General features: G+C 46.2%; 1 long non-coding RNA gene across 5 annotated transcripts in view; it reads right to left on the bottom strand.

The window, feature by feature from the left end:
* Positions 1 to 17,771, bottom strand: part of LOC133502152 (uncharacterized) — a 55,446-nt gene that overhangs the window by 12,146 nt on the left and 25,529 nt on the right. For 2 of the 5 annotated variants that reach the window (XR_009795378.1, XR_009795377.1), the window contains exons 5-6: positions 14,699 to 14,773; positions 1,100 to 1,204 (exon numbers count right to left, since the gene is read on the bottom strand). This is a non-coding gene — a long non-coding RNA (uncharacterized LOC133502152). Of the gene's footprint in view, positions 1 to 1,099; positions 1,205 to 13,815; positions 14,573 to 14,698; positions 14,774 to 17,771 lie in introns of those variants that run through there. The other 3 variants (XR_009795375.1, XR_009795376.1, XR_009795379.1) reach the window with 2 other exon arrangements.

The raw sequence follows: 17,771 nt of genomic DNA, 5'->3' as shown, positions 1-17,771 counted from the left end.
GTGAGTGCGACTGTTGTCTGTCTCCATGTGACCTGCGATTGGCTGGCGACCAGTTCAGGGTGTACCCAACCTCCTGCCCGCTGGGATAGGCTCCGGTACTCCCTGCGACCCTCGTGAGGATAAGTGGTGAAGAAAATGGATGGATGGATTATTCAATCGAATGAATAAAAATATTGTGCATTTTAATACAAGTCATTCTCACCTTAAACTGTTGTGTACATCCAATTAGAATTCACAAATTCAAATGACTATTTTGTCGAAAAATATCAACTCAATATTTAATTATTTAATGAGGTTAAAAGGAATCAAACCAGACATTTGAGAAAAAGTGCTGAAGTAATGCAACAAATATTCTGGGCCTGTTGACAGTGTCAACGGTCGGTGAGGCCGCACGTTGCACGTTGCACTTTGACGACTACATCGGCCCTTTTGCGGCATTCCAGGAAGCCAAAAACCTCAAACGGCAGCACTCGGTATTGTTATTGTTTCTTTGTACTTCTGCCACATGCCGTCAACTTTATCAGATCCCAGATAAGGTAAGATGGGAACGGCGGCGGGTTCTACTGAGGCGCGACGTTCTTCTCGGCCATTAGTCCGAAATGAGGGAGGTCGATGCGGCGTGCGGAAAAATTCGGATTAACACGAGGTCGCAGAAAGTGGCATTGTTGGGACGGGATCGCGTAGTGACGGGTTGCAAAAGAGCAAACGTAGCCTCGGGAAAATGAATCCCATTTTTAAACATAAGTTGGTGTCAAATGTGGACTCGGCACGCGTCACAGATATCGATCGGAGAGAAAACACAACCGCATTAATACCTCATATAACGCATTAGAACTAGTAGCTTTTTTTATTTTTTGCTCAGCTTTGCTTATTTAGCTCAGCATGATAGAATGACATTAACCTCGCCAGTTGACCTTGGACTAGCTTTCTTAGCTTAGCCTGGCCAAGTAGCTTTAGCTTGGGCTAGCTGACTTCGGTCATCCTAACCCACTTAACCAAGCCCAACATTTTTGCTGACTTACCTTTAATTAGTAGACTTATTTTTATCCTAGCTCCTATGCTAAGCTTCAACAATTAGCTTATAGCGTCACGAACTTACCTCAGCCTAGTAAACTTGAGCCTCATGCCGCACACCGAGCAATGCGACCAAACCAGACTGAACTCTCGTGCAGCGTGCAGGGTTCGGTAAATATTCTCCGGGCAACTAAAAAAAACAACAACAAAAAAAAAAAAAACACATTTTCACATATACTAAAAATGGAATATGTCTTTTAAGCTAGTGAGACCCAGTCGGCTGCCGCAAAGCCATACAGACACGACACAATGTAGATCTATGTATTATAGTTCTCATTTCTCATGTAGATGCGGACGCAATAGCAAAGCTCGCGGTCCCTGTCGCCAAAACGCACCCGAGCGACGTACGCGCTGACGTAAGCGAGGTGAGCCGACCCTCTCGGTCAACGTAACTTTCCCGACCGACTCTTCCCTTTTCTCCTCGACCTCAGTAGCGAGCCGCTTCTTCCTCTTTATCGTTTTAGGGTTGAATGATATGACGATAACGTGCGGCTTCGCATAGCTGCACACGCTATGCCATATAGCCGCTGGCTCAATGTGCATTTTTTCGAGTGGGGTTGGGCCGCACGGCGAGGTGTGTGGCGGGCCTCGGGCCGACAGCCCACCCCAATGATATTGGACGAGCACACTTCCTAGCTTAGCCTAATTTACGGATCTTGGCCCGTTTTTTTTAGGTCTAGCACACTTAGCTTAGCTTTAAATTTGCCTCTCAGAAGTAATAAATTTTGATTATTTAGCTTGGCTTAGCTAAACTTCAAATGCGCCTCTCCGACTTAATAAATATGTGAGTATTTTTCCACACTGACAACGTATCAAATGCAGTGAGACATAGCGCCATCTACTGGAAGTGCCCGCCGCGGTCGGGCAGCTTTCCTGGCGCGTCGGAATTAATAGAACAAATGTTGCATTTATAAACACAAACCAAACTATGCTAAGCTTGGAAAAAAAAAAAAAAAAAGAGAACGCGAAAAAGAAACAAACCACAGAGCGGTGAACCATAACAAATAAAACACACTGTAAATAAAACCGTATTTTGTTAAACAAGGTGGATAATTAGAAATATGGACGTGTGAAGAAAACAGACGTGTGAACTCATTTTTTTTTTTTTTAAATGGAGGGCCTGGCGCAGACAAGGCGATTACAGAAAATGCTTGTATTTTTGTTTGCATGCTTGTGTAACTCTGGCTTAGCGCGTGCGTGTGGGCTGATCTTGGGTCCCGGCCCGCCGCTGTCTGTAAAGAAACAGCTGGAGGCAAAGCCAACAGCGGTCCGGCTCGGGGAGTCTCGGGACCCTGCCAGGCGGCGACAGATTCCAGAAGTTTCCACGGTGCCGCGTCGCCATGCCGACGGGCCCCTGGCACGCCGCCGCCGTCCGGACCCGCGCACCTGGCCCGCCGAGAGGCCAGAATCGCCTCTGCTGTCACGGCGTGATGAACAGGTCATTTACAACCCAAGTGTTTGTGTGTTTTTAAGAGTTACGGGCGCGGGGAAAGAAAACAGTGCGGCGGGGCGGCGGACCTCCTGTGCGGTCCAAACCGGGAGCCGTGGAAAAGCAGCGCGGCGGCGGGACGCGCATTTGGTACCGAATCTGTGTTGGCCTTTTCCACAAAAAAAAATAAATAAACCCAAAACCCCCCCCTCGCAATCTGAACGTTTACCATAAAAACCGTAACGGTCGGTACAAGTGGACGCATGTAGGTGAGCAAAAGTCCACAGTTAGGGAAAGGGTCCGTCCGGTTCCCTCGACTCAACCTGCAGCATTTAGAATCGTTTCAAATATGGAGATTGAAAACCACATTTTTAGCAAGTGTGTTGCTATTTTTCATGAATACAGTGCTATCTACCACACTTTTCTAAGGTCTCTGTTTTCAAACGAAAATTTTGAGATTTTCTTGCTTTGATTTTCAAACGAAAATCGCTATTCGAACGCCCTGACCAGCTGACCCACGATGATTTGTTATTGTGCTTTCGAACGCACCCCCGACAAAAAAAATGGAAAAGCGACGCAACTACTTGAACTACGCACTCCTCTGCATGCAGACATGTCCTAGTAATGACTTTTTTCTTCCAACTGAGCAATATTAACTACATAAAGTATTTAAACTATACATGTATTTCTACTATGCAGTTTATTGTCAAGAAAAGCTAAAAATATGTATATATTTTTTAGGCTTGGAACGCATTATTTCACTTTCCATTCATTGTAATGGGAAAACGAGCTTTCCCTTTTCAACCGGCCTCCTGCAACGGGTTGTGGTCGAGAACCGAGGCACCGCTGTATTGTCACTCATCCATCCATTTTCTGAGCCACCGATCCTCACAAGGGTGGCAGGAATGCTGGAGCCAATCCCAGCTGTCATCGGGCAGGAGGGGGGGGGGGCGGGGTGGGGGGGGTACACCCTGAACAGGTTGCCAGCCAATCGCAGGGTACATACAGATCATCCGAAAATGTAAAAAAAAAAAAAAAGAAGATAATCACAATGTTTGGCGAAGGATTTTTGGTTTTAAATTCTGTATTTTTTTATCTTTTACTTAAATACAGGAGTTAAGTCAGTACTCCCCCCCCCCCCCGTTTTTTTCCACACAAGTATCCATACTTTCAAATACTGTAAGTATAAAGTGTGCGTACTTTTGTCACGCGTGCAACGTGATACTTCTCAGATTGGTTGTCGCCTCCTTCAAGATGCCAAGCGAATGGAAATGGTCGCACGCCCAAGCCCTCATAATTCATCCTCGCTTTTTATCATCCGTTCCCGACGTGACGCGATGCGCCAAATAACGTGGGCGAGTCGGGGGGAAAAATGAAAAAAAAAAAAATCCCCAAATTCCCCTCGTTGAAATCCGACATTGAATTCTCGTAGGTGGAGAAGAGCGAGCAGACGGTCTGCGGTGGCGAAAAGTCGCCCTCCGTGGTGCGGCTCCACTTCAGCATTCACGTGATTTTTTTTTTCAAAGCCACAAAGCATATAAACGCGGCTTGTTGAGTTCATAACACGCACAAGTGATTTAAGCGTGCTTAATTTAATATTTGAACAGAGGCTTTTATGAAATGATACCTGATACTCGTGTGCTGCATTCTTGCGAGCGCCGCAAACTGTTTTCCGCCACCCCAACCGACGTGTCGCAAAGATACGTCTGCCGGAGCTTCACTTGTCTTGGCCCGACAGGGTCCAAACTGTGGCCCGGGGGCCGTTTGGAGCAGCCCCCTCCCATTTCATTGCGGCCCACCCACGGCGCGACATGCCGGCTGTGGGTGTTGCAAAAGCGGGGACGACGACCACTGCTGTGACGACTTAAACTGGAGCTGAATCAGCACTTCACTTGGACCGAAACTGCTTATATACAGAGCATTTCTTCAATAAACACTTCTCTTGATTATGCCTTCTGAATGGAGATCATTCCATTTCTGATTGTGATTCAGAAGCAAAATTTTATTTCTGCGTTCTTTCAAGTGAACAAATGACATCATTGATTGATTGATTATGAGCCTGAAGTTAAGTCATTTATTTTGTTTTGGTGATGAATATGGAGATCTGCTCCGGGCAGGGTGGTTACAAGCCTACTCCCCAAAAATGATGAACTATTTCCATTTTTATCTTTACTTAGCCCATTTTAGCTTGTCCTTGCTTACTTAGCGTATCCCAGCCCGTTGCGTTTGGCCTATCTTTGGTCATTCAGCCTCGTTCATGCAGTAATGCCTTCAATACTTTTGTTACGCTATCATCATCATCATCGGGACATATTCTTCCATTTTTTAACCAAGCTCACTTATCTCGGACTAATCCTCTCACCTCGACCGTGGTTATGTACCTTAGCCACGTAGCTTGGCTGAGCCTCCTTAGCTTAGGCCTAGCTTACCTAGGTGAGACTAGCTCTCTTAGCTTAGCCTCTATTATTTACCGTACCTTCGATTGTTTGTCCAGCTTGACCTCGCCTGCTTAACTTGGCCTGATTAATTTGGGTTAGTTTGCCCCAAGATCTACTTTTCAAGCAGCCAGCCTCTCACGATCTACCGACGGGGGGGTGCGCGTGGCCACGACTACCGTGGAGAAAGCAAAATACTGACGGTAAACAGGAGGGCAGCTTGCAAGAAGAACGCGTCTTTCTGTGCACATGTCGGAAGAGGCCAGGATCGGTCAAACCGACGCCGACGTAGCGGCCAGACCTGAATCACGTGACGAGACGGTCTTTTTTTTTTTTTTTTTTTTTTTCCCAGCACGCGGTCACGCGATCGACCAAAAGTGGTCGATCGCGATCGACGCATTGGGCGCTCCCGGTCCAGATCGGCGAAATGAGCCTACCTTACTTAGTTTAGCTAGCCCCCAATAACGTGGCCCAAGACTTTTACGTTCGTCTCATCTACTTCCCTTTAGTCTAGCCTCACCACTTAACTTAATTGTCCCGAGTTAGCCAAGCGTCCATTTAGTTTTGACCGAGAACTCTTGAGTTTGCCCGCGTTCATTTAACCTAATCTCGACTTAACTTAGCTCGTTTTCTTATCTTGGACTAGCCCTCTTAGCTACGACTTTGGTGATTGAATGAAAATCAAATGAAAGTTTACTTATGTAGCACAACTCATACATTAAAATGTAAGAAAAAGTGCTACACATAGATTAAAAACAGAACAAACAAACCAAAACTAGGCCCTCCCATCTGCAGATATGAACGCTCGCTCTCTTGGCTTAGCTTGGCTTAGCTTAGCCTTCATAGCAAATGGCAAATTCTAAATTTGTGAACGTGCTCGTGATGACGTCATGGCGAGCCGCTCCAACGCAAAAAAATGAGCTGATATTTCAAGAGGGAAAAATAAGAGGTTATGCGCGTCATAAAAAAGCACGTTTTGCCGTGTGTATCTTGGCGGCGCAAATTATTGAAAGCGGCCAAATTTTATTACCTTTGGAGTGAAAAGTTGTAATTTTTTGAAGAGGCGGCTGTATTTCTTCCTGGACACAGTCGTCACCCGTCATATCTCCTTACAGACTTTGTTGCTGCGCTTAGGCAGATTTATTTTGGATTTTTTCCCCGGTATCTGCACTTTATTCGAGCGGAGCGGTTGAACGCCGAGAGAACACAGAGATCCTTGTCGTCGGAGTTCTTCCTCTGTGCTAAGTGATCGGGTGTCTGCCAGGAAGGAAGGAAGGAAGGAAGGAAGGAAGTCCTTCTGAACGCGGACCAGAACACCTCTCAGGCACGCACGTAAGCCAAAGACACTGACCGGTCTGACGACTCCCGATTCGTCATCGGTTCTGCGCGCCGGTCGAGCTAATCCAATAAATCCCTCGACATCTTTTATGGTCATCTACCGCGATGCACGTATCAAGTCCAAGCGGGCGTCCTTCGCCTAATGTGGGAAATTCATTGAGGCTCCGGAACTCCGTTCTTCGCCGTTTGTCATCTGGCAGCGGTCAGCTCGGCCGCCGTCGTTGACTTTTCCGTCCGAGCCCCCACAAATGCACACACAATGTGGACCCCCCCCCCACCCCCCCCCAACCCCCGCCATAAGCGAGGCCGATCAAACATAAACGACACAACACGTGCTTGGCACATCAAAGTTGAGCAGCCGCCACATAATACCGTAATCATGTAAAGCACATCGAGTCACCTCGTGCGTGAAATGCGCTGTACAAATAAATTTGCTTTGCGTTACCATGTTGACCTCATGACAAACGGGCACAATTTGGACAACGTTGCGCCGTGTGACAACCCACATAAGTTCCAAAAGCGGTACAGATTTATCAGGATTATTATGAAGATGAAACAAAAGTCAATGTTCTTCTATCTCTTCAAACGATGACGTCGCGCGTGGGAAAAACAGGTCACGTTTGAGGGCACATGACCAGAAAGAGAGCCAATCGGACGCGTCGGCTTCACGAGGAGGAAGTGCGATGAAAATTAATCCATAAACACCTGCGCTATTTTGCAGGCGTAATTCCAAAAGCATAAGTACACATTTTCCCCCAGTAATTTAGACATTCATTTTACTAGATGCAATGACGTAATCTCGTCGCATTTAATTGGTTAGCCATTCACGTTCCCACATAATGCCAACGTTGTCATCTAAACGTCGTTTCGATGATTTATCCATTTTCAAAAGCTATATGAATCTTCCAGAATCCTTTCCAACCTCCCCACACTCCCATTAAACTCTACCAGACTCCTTTTAAAAACCTTTTCAATTGAGTAATGCACACTAGTAAGTACTGAACAATGATTTTGATCTTTTTGTGAATATTCTTTTAGCATTTTAGGCGAGAAATCGTTTAGTTCACCACTCAACAATTGCCACCGTGTGCCGAATTACGCACAAAAGGAATCCGAAAACTGATTTTAACAACTGCACCATCGCCAGGGAATATTTGAATGTCTCCTTTTCACACGTGCAGACAACGCAAATACTTTTCTTCCCCCCTCCAGAAACCTTCCAGCGTTCGACTGATCGAATAAACATCAATTCCCAAAAAATCCGCAAAACTCAAAAAGCGACGCGGATCCTCGGTTCCGTTTGACGCGTCAGCCGAACGGGACCAAAAAAAAATATGATGATTCAGAAAAACGGTCACAATCGAGATACTGTGAACACCGAAAACTCCACGTTGAAAGCGAGCGAGTGAGGGATGCGTCACTCCAGTGACTTATTTCCGGCAAACGTGCATTTTTGGTGAATGCAGGGAAGGATGCCAACGACCGGTGAAGCCAACACATCACACCTACGCAGCCACTTCACTCCCCACCATTAACACTGAACTTGAAAGCAGTTCTGACCCCGAAACCCCCACCTCCCAAACCCGGCCCCGCCCCTCCTCCCCGTAATCCATCCCAACCGCAAGGCTCCCCTCTCTCCTTGGGGACAGTGTAACATAAACATAGTCAGCGTGCCTCAGTGTTTCCAGAAGCCACCCACACAAGCCCGAGCGAGCGAGCGAGCGAGCGAGCGAGCGAGACCATCTGACAGAAAGCCGATCCGCCGTCCGTCTGTCACTTTATTTACAACTCCAAAAGGTTCATCCCTCCATTTTTTGTGCTTTTCTATTTGCTCTTTTGCACAGACAGGGCCAAGGAAAAGTTGCTGCTGCATAAAGTTGTTGGAAAAAAAATCCCAAAAAAAAAATCAAAATCAAAATACTCCCGCACTCGCTAACCGGGCCGTATAGCGACACCGCATGCGGGAAAAGTAGAAATATTGGACCGTTTTAGCCTTTCAACAGATTTGCATTGATGAAAACACCCCTTTCCTTTCCCGCAATTCCTTAAAGGAAACGTTTGTCACTCGCAGTTGAACTTTATTGTAATACGGACAACAAAATGAAACATTTCATTTTATACACCAAAATTTGTCTGCTTGCAAAAATTCAATAAGGCAGACCTCAATGCTATATTTTTAAAAATGTTATCCTCTGCAGAGTACGACTAATATGACTGCATCTGAGGCTTTGTTTATGCAGTGCGGGCATTTCGCTGGCCGAGTCACACAATGTGTTCATTTTATAGTGTTGCCTTCCTTACAAAAAAAAAAAAAAAAAAATGTAGATATTTTTTTCGTGCGGAGGCTGGAAAGGATTCCCAAATTTAAAACTTTGATCTCCAGCCTTGACTGTCTTCCTTCTTTACTTCTTCTTCTTGTTGTTACGCTTGAGCTCGGCGCCGCCCCAGGTGGCGCAACGTGGCACTGCACCGAACCAATCGTCAAACGCGACTTCGCCGTTTAAAATTGGGCAACCCGGCCCGGGGGAGGTTACTGCGAACGCCGCTAAAAATTGGGCAACCCGGCCCGGAGGGGGGGTCAACTGCGCCGATACTGTCCGCGAGCGCTCGACTTGAGTGGAGTAAGGAAGTATTTGTTGTCGGTTCCTTCCCAGCACCGGCGGGCCGGCAATGAAAGGCGGGCCTGTGGGGACGCAGATCGGAGGAGGCCAACGGGCTCAGAGTGTTGGCAGGCAAAGCGCAAGCCGCCTGGCCCGGGCCCGTGTTTGACTTACACTCAGTGTTGATTTATCTCCTGCCCGGAGTATGTAATCCAATGTCTAATGGACTCACTGTTCATTAGTGAATTAACACATTTGAACATTTACATCATCGCGGGCCCGACATGTGTTTTGAATTGGTGAAAGGCGAGCTTATTTTAGAGCTGCGCTCATAGGGCGGGGATATTTTGCAGCTGACAAAAAGCCGAGTGTTACGCCAGCGCGTTTCGGCACGCCGAGCCGTCGCCGTCGCCGTCCCTGCGCATCTCCCTCTCGGGAAAGGTCGCGCCTTTCGAGGGCTCCCGTGAAGAAAAGCTCATCCGCCGCTTCACGGTTTCTGCGAACCTGAACTGAACTTAGCGTAATCGAGAAGGTGCTCGTTTTGGCGTCAGGCGACCGTTTTCGGGCAAAATTTGTGTCAGGTTTCGTTCCAGGGCAAACACCTTTGAACGCGCACGCGAACGAGTCTGCGGTTCGGTGCGCCTGCGGCCGCGTGAACGCGAGGTGGGTTCAGGGACGCGCCGTCCATGGCCGTCTTGATCGATGGCTCGTTTGAAAGGCATTTGTAAAAATCCTTTGGTTAATAACTCTCCACCACCACACTGTCAAAATATACGGAATTGAATTTGGTGATATACGAATAAATCAAATCAAATCTACCACTAAAGCTGCAAAAAATGCAAAGTTCCCATCAGTGAGGGTTCGTGTTTCTTAGTTATTCTTTGTAAACCAAAAGAGAACTTAACAGTATCGAACTCCAAAAGAGCATATTTTGTCCAACAAAAGTCAAAACGCCATAGATGGGGAAATTAGCGGACGTGTGTGAAGGTGATTGGAACTGCTGCTCAAACAAATACACACACAAGTATGAACGTGACTAAAAGTGGAGCTTAGTTCTGGACCCTCTCTGCCCCGTCTTCGGTCTCCCAGTCGAGCTCGGTGCCGCCCGAAGACGTGCGATGCTTAATCGCGAGCGGACTGTGCTCTAAAAACCCAAACTCAAAATCTGCGATCGAGCGGCGCGCGGCTGCAATTGTCACGTTGTCGGCCGGTCCGGCGCCAGGCGGGTGGCCCGCCTTGTACCAGTCAGAAACTCAGGTAGGTATGTAAACCCCCCCCCCCCCCCCCGTGTCTAGAGGACGAGCCCCGCGCTCAACGCTGACTGCGCTCCATTGAAAATAAGCAATGGATAAATAAACAGAGGAGCTAAGTTGACTGTGCTGTAATTGGCCAGGAAACCAGCAGAGACAAGCTCATTTAAAGTAAATGGATCAGCTTCGAGCGCTGAAGTGCACTTGGCACGTCGCGGCGCGCATTTAGCGGCCTTTGGAAAGTCCAAGTGAAGCTCCCTCCCTCTCGCTCCGCTGTGTTTAGATATCCACTGAAAGGTCTCAGCAGGTATATGGCGTGGAAACACAGCGAACGCTATGCGTGTCCCGGCCCGAACGTGTTTATGGGCCGTGTCAGGCCGCGTTAAGACGGCTCGAAAGAAAACAAGGGAAATTCTGATCATTGTGTGAACGCGCTCGCAGAAGAAGAAACCTTTACACACCCGTGTTTCAAATACTTTGCCAGGTTTTTGGTGGTTTCATAGACAAGAAAGAGAACAAAACAATGAACCAATTTCAAACATTTCCAATCGTTAACGCGACCTACATGACCTGAACGACTCGACAGGACTGCACGATCAGGAAATAGATGGCTGGATATTACCTTTGATTTTCATTGCAGTGGCTTCAAATAATATTAAGTATACTTTGAAGGAATCCAGCTTCCATCCCATTTTTGATGATTAAAACTTGGGGGTTCCCGTGACCCTTGTGAGGATAAGCGGCTAAGAAAATGGATGGATGGAACGCACTAATCATTTTTTATATTGGTCAAAATGGTAATACAAAATATTCAGCTTTTTCTCCGGGCGGGCAGTCCGCTTTCCTCCCACATCCCAAAAACGTGCAACATTCACTGGACACTCGAAATTGCACCGTCGGCGTGATTGTGAGTGCGACTCGTTGTCTGTCTGCGTGTGGCCTGCGATCGGCCGGCGACCAATTCGGGGTGCGCCCCGCCTCCTGTCCGTTGACAGCTGGGAAAGGTTCAGGCACTCCCGTGACACGAGTGAGGATAAGCGGCTCGGAAAATGGACGTTCTGCACCGACAAGCAACTTTTACAGAAATTGCATTTTTTCGTATAACTTGTCATAGCTTTGAAATGGCACTCACACACACATACGTACACACACGGCGCGGTTAGCCTGGCCAACTTTGTTGACCCAACGTCTTAGCTGTGGTTACACGCTGGACGCAAAGCACTCATTAATGATTTGAGCCCGCTCTTAACTCGTGTAAACAAACAGACGGCGGCCGCCGTGACTGCAACGCCGCACGCGTGTGGCCGCCTCAATCAGGCCTCTATTGATCTGTCAGCTTTTCGCGCGTAGAATTTATCTTCATTGGGACCGTGTGAAAAACCTCAGGCGGCCGCCGAGCGTGGAAAGCACGAGCCGCAAATTCATTTTCGCCGTTGTTCTGGTTTGCCTCGTGTGTGTGTGTGTGTGTGGGGGGGGGGGTGGCGTTTCGAAAAAAAAAAAAAAAAAAAACGGATTGAGAATTGCCTCAAGATTTGACTGCAAATAAGATGATTCGTCAGTCTTATTTTTAACGAAATCAAAAGTCATGGATAACGGTGACATCCAAATATAGATGGAGATCTTTCTTCACTAAAAGGGATTTGATTAAAAAAATAAAGTGTGTAGTATCTGTAAAAAGTGGAAAAAAAAGATGGCAATGCCAAAATGAAAAGAACCGATTAGAGAGTCAATAAAACGATAAAATAAAAATAAGCTGAATTTTGTACCAGGGTGTGCAAAAAGTCAGCACGTCGGAGCTCATTCAAGAAGGACGGTGGCCCCCTCCCTGCGGAATCAGCCGGGGACTTCGTCATTCAAATTCTCCAAATCGGTTTCTGCCTGGCGCGATGGCAAATTGTGGCAGATGCTCATCAAGGCCTGACGGGAACTTTTTGGGTCTTCAGCCACCGGAGCGACTCGTTTCCCAGAGCTGCTCGCCGGACCGACTCTTTGCGTGCAATGCATCGATTATTTAGGATTAGAAATAAAAATAAGAACAATTCGGTGGGGGGCGGCACGGTGGCTCAGCTGGTAAAGCGTTGGCCTCACAGTTCTGAGGTCGCGGGTTCAGAGTTTGCATGTTCTCCCCGTGCCTGTGTGGCTTTCCTCCGGGTGGGCACTTCGCTTTCCTTCCCACATCCCAAAAACGTGCAACATTCATTGACACTCTAAATTGCCCCTAGGTGAGATTGTGAGTGGGGCTGTTTGCGATTGGCTGGCGACCAGTTCAGGGCGCACCTTGACAGCTGGGATAGGCTCCAGCACTCCCCGCGACCCTCGTGAGGATAAGCGGTGAAGAAAATGGATGGATGGAATTTGGTGGTCTCACGCAATGATCAAACGGTGGTTTAAAAAAAATGATAACATCAAACATTACACGCTCCATTTGCTTTAGCGGACCACATGAAATGATGCTGGCGGGCCGGATCCGGGCCCCGGGGCCTCGTGTCCGACGCGTGCTGGATCCGGCCGCGCGTTTCAAACGATCCGCGCTGACGGACGCTTTTTTCTTTTTCTTTTTGGGTGGACAGCGAGTGAGTAGAAAAAGCGGACAGGAAAAAAAAAAAAAAACAAACTAAAAAGTGTTCCACAGGCTACGCCACGGACGGCACCGCCGCAAGCCACAAAGGCCTAAAACACCACAGTGGGGTTTTAAGTCTGGTGTAAAATGCCCCCACCCCCACCCCCACGCATCACCTCCAGACAGAGCTGTCTTTGCAGCGGGACGAGAAGCTCGACCGTGCATGCGTGTGTGTAGCTTGGCAGGCCGGCTGAGGTTTATGCTAATGTTTTGGGTGATGGGGGGGGGGGCGCAACCATCGGCGGTGGCGGCGGCTGTGTGGAGGTTTTCACCAGACGCGGAGCTGCTGGGGAGGGCGGGTGCGCCTTTCGGGTCAAGTAAATAAGAGACCCAGGCATCAGACGCTCACATACTTATGATTTGGGTTTTCAAAATATACTGCATACCGATTTTGAAAACAAAAATGGCAAAATATTTTATGGGGAACTGAGGAAAAATAAGCAACATTTTACAGTGAAGGAATCATTCACAAACTCGTCAATATCGCACTTTATTTTTTTTGCCCCAAGATCTACTTTTCAAGCTGCCAGCCTCTTGCGATCTACGAGAAAGTTTTGTGGTTTGGCAATCACCACGACTACCGTGGAGAAAGCAAGAGACAGACGGCGAATAGGAGGCCACTTTGCCAGAAGCTGCCTTGATGTGCACGCCAGGATTGGTCAATCCGACTGTCAGTCAATCGATTGAGTGATCAACGACGACATGGATGAAGTTTGGAAGTTTGGGGTTTTTTTTTTTTTTTTTTTTGCTTTCACAACTGACCCAAGATGCCTCGTGATCGACGCATTGGGGGCTCCGCACACACGAGAAGCAAATCACGCAAAAACAAAAAAAAATATGTAACATTTCTAAACTGAAGTCCAAGTAAATAACTGATATAATGAAGTGCGCACCCCCTCTTGTAAACTGCACATGTGACCGAAGTGCTTATTAGCATTAACCAATGCTAATGAGAAAAAAAAAGGTCAAGAAAAGCCTGCTAGAACATCGGAGCTTCGTTTACAGGTACAAATCTGTAGCAAAGAAAAATGTAAAAAAAAAAAAAAAAAAAAGCCCGCTAGAACACCAAAACGTTAATTCGAGGGTAATGGGAGGTGCTTTGAATAATGGCAGCAGGCCATTTAACGAGTTGTTGGTTTTGAACGCAGCAACGTCCTCAGTCACAAGCCGTGAATATGAAAAGTCAGCTTAGCCTCCCTCGGTCAACGTTGTCATTTCAAAAAGTGAGATCAAACGACATGGTTTCAAAACTTTTGCACCACAACCTGCGCAATTTAATTGATGAGAAAAATGACAATTCGAAACCGAGCTTATAATTGGGCGTGTGGCTGTGTTCAGAACCACCCAATCACAATTAAACATTAAACGGGAGTCACTTTTCTGGGTGGGGGCGATTTACATTTCTATTTAAGTTTGAATTCATGTCTTGGTCTCATTTTGTCACATCACCAAAAAAATGGCAATCGAACAGGGTGTGTTGACTTTTTCTATTCACCGCATTTACCGAAACCCTTAGCATCCGCTGATTTTCCCCCCGTTTGTCTTTTTTACGATGGGTTGGAAAAAAAGCAACGAGGAGTACAAAGTACATATTTCGTATTCAGATGTAAAAGGAGTCGAGCAATACTTGAGAAAAGTCAAGAAAAATCTTTTGGCTGGAAGGAGAAGAACTCGGTATTTGGACAGTGTTACTTCTTCGCCACTGTGCTCAAAAAGGTGAATTACGCCCGAGTCCTGTCGTTGGGAGTCATGGAGAGCACACCCCCCGCCCCCCAAAAAAAAAAAAATAAAAAAAAATAACCCAGTGGTTGTTCTTTAGGTTTTTCCTAAAAAGAAGCAGAACGGGACTGAAAGCGTGCCAAGCTGGAATCATTTCATCTCAGAAACATATTTCACAGGCAAAATGTGCATTGGCAGATATTTCCTGTCTGAAAAATAATGATTTAATGTACCTGCACTCGAGACTACGTCTGGACAACACGCTTTTGTCCCGCTTCGGACCTCCCCGACTCGCTGTCTCCGGCAGCCTGACGTTTATGGTTAACGTGAAAAAGAAAAAAAAAAAAAAGCCAAGTTGTAAATAAGGAAGTGGGCCCAGAAGCCGTTTTTTTTTTTGTTGTTTTTTTTTTGATCGGATATCACGCGCCACGCAAATCTTGGAGGCGCTCGCCAGTGAAATCAATCTTTGCCTAACCCCGAGTGCGACTGAGGTAAGGCGTGTACGAAAAAAACAAAAAAAGACAAAATGAAATATTGCATAATATGATGATATCAATACGCAGTGTTGGAAACGGAGTCGCTTACCCCTTGGAAAAGTAACTGGTCCAAATAACACGACAAATTGCAATTGCACACACAAAAAAAATCTTAATTTTCAACATCCTCGCGCATCATTAATAACACATTTGTTCTTCATCAAATTGCATCACACAGTCGGTGCACGGCATTGTGGGAAAACACCATCACGTTGACCTCATGACAAATGTGCGCAATTTAGACAAAATGGCTTCATACGGCAACAAGTCAATGTTCCATTTAACAAAAAAAAAACAAAAAAAAAAGATCTCAAATTATAAAGATTAAATGCTTTCGAAATCTTTTTTTTTTAAGCATTCAAAAGTCTCCCTCGAAGTTGAACCGTCTAAAAATTTCAAACCAACTCAAAGATTACACCACAAGGTGGCGCTCCAAAGTCAGAATTGTCACATTGTCCCAAAAAAAATTGGACGTTCATGAAGGTTTCCAAAAGCTACTGTCAACTCATAATTGTACAGAATTTGGAAAGTCACTTCGAAATCCATTTTTGACACTTGCGGTCCACGTGAGTCCATTTACAAGTTTTTCGAGATCCGATGTTTGCTTTGATTTGTGGCGCCAGCTCAACTTCTTTGACGAAAAAAGCACTTTTGCAAATTGTCAACAACTCGTCAAAAAGACGCGTGACAAAGGTCTGCTAGCTTAGCTTAGTGGTAACACATAAAGGGAAACGCCATAGACGGGGTAACAAATTAACTACGCGTCGATGTTGCAAAGCTTTAAGCAACAGAAATTGGAACGCAGGCACATTTTCTTTATCCTCTGCGAAAAGTTCACGCGGATAGTGAAACTTCCTTTTGTTTCTGCACGACGTTTTCACGATACTGCCCCCCGGTGGCTGAGCTAGAAGTGGCAGCGAATTTGTCATGATGCACAAATCATATTCTGTTTGATTATGTTGTTACTGTGTGTTATGCAAAGTAAATAGAATAAAATGATATCATCCTTATTAAAAAAAACAACATAAACAACATGGTCATGTTAATCAATTTTCCTTTTGTGTCTTTCATAGCACAAATCAAGTCATTTTGTAGGGGGTTTTTTTTTGGTTGGGGGGTGTCAAAAAAGCAGGAGAAATCTTCCTACCAATTTGATGAAATGTGGACATATTTGACTGAATTTACTTTTTCTTTTCCTTCCTTTTTCTGTTTGACAGGGCGCCACTGCACAGAATTTCCTGAGCGTTTGGATCACAGACGCTTTTCGTTTCCATTCTGAGATTTTAGCATCTCGTCATCGGGTGTCCGCAGTACCTGCGTGTCGGTTTTATTTGATGCAAGCTCGAATCAGGAAAATGATACGTTGCTATACTTCATGTGGCGTGCATGTGTGTAGAAATGAAGGAAATGTCACGATTGTACTTTGTCGCGATGCACCTGCGCGTGTGTTTCCGTTGGGCCCGAGCGCGCCCGACTCAGAACGAGTTTGGGCCGCGAGCGACATTCCGACGATGACAGTTCCGATTGTTGGGTTTGAGAGACGACGAGCGCGCGACTCTTCCAGCTGGCCCCATCGCGAGGGCAAAAAAAAAAAAAAAAAAAAAAAAAACATTCGGAGCAACGTCGTTTTTCAAGTGATGGTTTCCGCGGTAACGGAGCTCGACTCCCCCGTGTCAACAAACGGCCGGGCGACCCCGACTGGAGCTGCCACCGTTGGGGTGACGAGTGCAATTTAGCATCGCCAAGAAATGGACTTTTTTGCAGGTGCCCCCCCCCCCCCCCCCCACACACACACACACATACACACATTGGACAGGGCACGTTATCCGCCATCAAGTCATCCCCCCCAATCCGAATCCCCCCCCCCCCCCCCGGGTGGCAACAAATCCAACCTCTAAGTCACTGAGCGGTCCGGCGTCTGGCCTGCCCCCCCCCCTCCCCGAATGAACTAATCATCACGTTTCCCGGCAGTAATTTACGGCCTTTATTCATCACGTTATTCCTTCCAGTTTAAAAAAAAAAAAGAAAGAAAAAAGAAAAAAGTGCACGTCGCTTGAATGGAGCTTATTCATGAAAATCAGACGGGAACAAGAGGGATGGGTTCAGTTCGGGGGGGGGGGGGGGGTCAGATCGGGCAGGCCACACCGAAACGTTCGCAGAGGTGAAGAAAGTCAAAATCGCCACACAAGCCCAAACGGAAAGTTGGCTTTACGTGTCCTGAATTCAAGATGGCGTATATCGTAAATATGTTTCATAAACTTCAACGTCCTCGTTCGTACGCATTTTGATGCGGCAAACCTTTACGTTTGTCATCAATTACCACTTTTCATCATTTTATCCCGATAAAAAAAATGCAACATCCCAAAGGATGACATTTTTTCCTTGAATACTATTCTTGTAAAATTCAAATTTTATTTATAATCACGACTTGAAAATATGTTTTGTTAAAATGTTACCATTTCAAAAAAAATCATGAAACCATCACATTTAGACTTAAATTACATAAATCTTGGCTTCACCCTTGGAAAATGACAAAGACATTTTTTGGGACATCATGATTTTCACCCATTATATCCTTCAGTACATCAAACTATTGAAGTGTTTTAATCTGAAGCCATAATTTGGTATCAGGAGAGGAGAACTCTGCGGTCAAAGAGTTTCCCTTTCCTTCCTGACCCAACATGGCTGCCTCGAGTTATCAAACAAATTGACCATAAATGAAAAAGAAGTCTTATTTCCTTGATTGTGGCAAAATGACAAAATTCCCCCA

Source organism: Syngnathoides biaculeatus, chromosome 6, assembly GCF_019802595.1.
Source record: "Syngnathoides biaculeatus isolate LvHL_M chromosome 6, ASM1980259v1, whole genome shotgun sequence".
NCBI classification, from domain to species: domain Eukaryota; kingdom Metazoa; phylum Chordata; class Actinopteri; order Syngnathiformes; family Syngnathidae; genus Syngnathoides; species Syngnathoides biaculeatus.
Note: the sequence above shows the minus strand (reverse complement) of the source record. Positions and strands in the feature narration are given on the sequence as shown.